Genomic DNA, 3913 nt, shown 5'->3' with positions numbered 1-3913 from the left:
AATGGATTTATTTGTTTCCCCTTTAACGACCTTTGATTCTATGTTCCTGTATTTCTTGTTTTTCTTTTATTTACTTAGTATTTTATTTATTTACACTTCGAATGTTCTCTCCTTTCAGGGTTTCCCCTCCAGAAATACCCTATTCTATCCTCCCTCCCTCTGTTTCCATGGGGAGTGCTCACCCAACCAACTACTCACTCCAGCCTCCCAACCCTGGAATTCCCCTACACTGAGGCATCAAGCCTTCATAAAACCAAGGGACTTTCCTCCCATTGATGTCCAACAAGGACATCCTCTGATACATATGCAGCTGGAGCCACGGGTCCGTCCATGTGTACTCCTTAGTTGGTGGTTTAGTTCCTGTGAGCTCTAGAGTGTCTGGTTGTTTAACGTTATAGTTCATCCTATGGGTTGAAAACCCCTTTAATTCCTATATTCCTTTCTCTAACTCCTCCACTGGAGACACCAATGGTTGGCTGCAAGCATTTGCCTCCATACTTGTCAGGCTTTAACAGAATCTCTCAAGAGAAAGCTATATCAGGCTCCTTTCAGCAAGCACTTCTTGGCATCGGCAGTAGTGTCTGGGTTTGGTGTCTGTATATGGGATGGATCCCCAGATGGAGCAGTTTCTGGATGGCCTTTCCTTCAGTCACTGCTCCATATTTTGTCTCCACATTTCCTTCCTTGAGCATCTGTTTTCCGTTCTAAGAAGGACTGATGAATCCACAAAATGGTCTTCCTTCTTCTTGTCCTTCACGTGATCGGTATCACTTCAATGTATCTTGGGCATTCTGAGCTTTTAGACTATTATCCACTTAACAGTGAGTGCGTACCATGGTTATTCTTTTGTAACTGGGTTACCTCACTCAGGATATTTTCTAATTCCATCCATTTACCTAAGAATTTCATGAGTTGATTGTTTTTAATAACTGAGTAGTACTCCATTGTGCAAATGTTCCAAATTTTCTGAATCCATTTCTCTGTTGAATGACATCTGGGTTCTTTCTAGCTTCTGGATATTATATATAAGGCTGCTATGAACATAGTGGAGCAGGTGCCTTTGTTATATGTAGGACTATGTTTTGGATATATGCTCAGGAGTGGTATAGCTGGGTCCTCAGATAGTACTATGTCCAGTTTTCTGAGGAACCACCAAACTGATTTCCAGAGTGGTTGTATCAGCTTGCAATTCAACCAAAACTGGAGAAGTGTTCCACTTTCTCTGCATCCTTGCCAGCATCTGCTATCACCTGAGTTTTCGACCTTTCTGACTGGTATAAGATGGGATCTAAAGGTTGTTTTGATTTGCATTTCGCTGATAACTAAGGATGTTGAACATTTCTTTAGGTGCTTCTGACAATTCATTTTTGTCAGTTGAGAATTCTTTGTTGAGCTCTGTACCCCATTTTCATAGGGTTATTTGGTTATCTGAAGTCTAATTTCTTGAGTTCTTTTTCTATATTTGATATAAGCCCTTTATCAGATGTGAGACTGGAAAAGATCTTTTCCCAATCTGTTGCTTGCAGTTTTGTACGATTGACAGTATCCTTTGCATTGCAGAAGCTATGCAGGGTTATGAAGTCCCATTTGTCAATTCTTGATCTTACTGCATAAGCCATTGGTGTTCTGTTCAGGAACTTTTCCCCTGTGCCCATGTGTTCGAGATTGTTCTCCACTTTCTCTTCTATTAGATTCAGTGTATATGGTTTTATGTGGAGGTCCTTGATCCAAATAAATTTGAACTTTGTACAAGGAGATAAGAATGGATAAATGTGTGTTCTTCTACATGCTGACCTCCAGTTGAATCAGCACCACTTGTTGAAAACGCTATATTTTTTCCACTGGATAGTTTTAGCTCCTTTGTCAAAGATCAAGTAACTAAAGGTGTGTGGGTTCATTTCTGGGTCTTCAGTTCTTTCCATTGATCTACATGTCTGTCACTGTACCAATACCATGCATTTTTATCATTATTGCTCTGTAATACAGCTTAAAATCAGGGATGGTGACTCCCACAGAAGTTCTTTTATTGTTGAGAATAGTTTTTGCTATCTGGAGTACTTTGTTATTACAAAAGAACTGGCAAATTGCTGTTTTTAAGGCTATGAAGAATGAAGTTGGAATTTTGATGGGGATTATATTGAATAGGTCGATTGCTTTTGGCAAAATGGCCATTTTTACCATATTACTCCTGGCAATCCATGAGCATGGAAGTTTTTTCTATCTTCTCACATCTTTGATTTCTTTTTTCAAAAACTTGAAGTTCTTGCCATAGAGATCTTTCACATGCTTGGTTAGAGTCACACCAAGGTATTTAATATTATTTGTAACCATTGTGAAGGGTGTCATTTCCCTAATTTCATTCAAGTTTAGGAGTTCTCTGGTGCAATTTTTGGTGTCACTTAAGTATACTATCATATACTCTGAATATAGTGATATTTTGACTTCTTCCTTTCCAATTTGTATCCCTTTGACATCCTTTTGTTGTCTAATTGCTCTGGCTAGGACTTCAAGTACTATACTGAATAGGAAGGGAAAGAGTGTGCAGCTGTGTCTGGTGCCACATTTTAGTGGGATTCCTTCTAGTTTCTCTCCATTTAGTTTGATATTGGCTGCTGGTTTGCTATATATTGCTTTTATATTGCTCTATTTAGATATGTGCCTTGAATTTCTGATCTTTCCAAGACTTTTACTATGAAAAGGTGTTCAATTTTATCAAATACTTTCACAGTATCTAGTGAAATGATCATGTTTTTCTCCCTTTGAGTTTGTTTATATAGGGGAATACATTAATGGATATCTGTATATTGAACCATTCCTACATCCCTGGGATGAAGCTTGGTTGATCATGATAGATGATCATTTTGATGTGTTCTTGAATTCATTTGGCAAGAATTTTATTGAGTATTTTTGCATCAATATTCATAAAGGAAATTGGTCTTAAGTTCTCTTTCTTTGTTGGATCTTTGTGTGGTTTAGGAATCAGAGTAATTGTGGCTTTATAGGACGAATTGGATAGTGTTCCTTCTGTTTCTATTTTGTGGAACAGTATTGAAGAATATAGGTCTTCTTTGAAGGTCTGATAGAACTCTGTACTCAACCCATCTGATCCTGAGCTTTTTTTCACTGGGGGACTATTAACCACTGTTTTATTTCATTAGCAGATATAGGACTGTTTATATCCTTTATCTGATCTTGATTTAACTTTGCTATCTGATATCTGTCTAGAAAATTGTCTGTTTCATTCAGATTTTCCAATTTTGTGGAGTATAGGCTTTTGTAGTAGAATCTGATGATATTTTGGATTTCCTCAGCTTCTGTTGTTATGTCTCCCTTTTCATTTCTGATTTTGTTAATTTGGATACTGTGTTTGTGCCCTCTGGTTAGTCTGGCTAAGAGTTTATCAATCTTGTTGATTTTCTCAAAAAACCATCTCCTGTTTTGGTTGATTTTTTGTATAGTTCATTTTGTTTCTACTTGGTTAATTTCAGCCCCAAGTTCGACTTTTCCTGCTGTCTACTCCTCTTGGGTGAATTTGCTTCTTTTTGTTCTAGAGCTTTCAGATGTGCTGCCCAGCTGCTAGTACATACTCTCTCCAGATTCTTTTTGGAGGCACTCAGAGCTGTGAGTTTTCCTCTTAACACTGCTTTCATTGTGTCCCATAAGTTTGGGTATGTTGTGGCTTCATTTTTATTAAACTCTAAAAATTCTTTACTTTTGTTCTTTATTACTTCCTTGACCAATTTATCACTGAGTAGTGTGTAGTTCAGCTTCTAGGGATATGTAAGCATTCTATTGTTTATGCTGTTATTAAAGACCAGCTTTGCCGGGCAGTGGTGGCGCATGCCTTTAATCCTAGCCCTTGGGAGGCAGAGGCAGGTGGATTTCTGAGTTCAAGGCCAGCCTGGTCTACAGA

Source organism: Mastomys coucha, unplaced genomic scaffold, assembly GCF_008632895.1.
Source record: "Mastomys coucha isolate ucsf_1 unplaced genomic scaffold, UCSF_Mcou_1 pScaffold21, whole genome shotgun sequence".
NCBI lineage: Eukaryota > Metazoa > Chordata > Mammalia > Rodentia > Muridae > Mastomys > Mastomys coucha.
The sequence above is the reverse complement of the archived record's forward strand: the minus strand, read 5'-3'. Positions refer to the sequence as shown.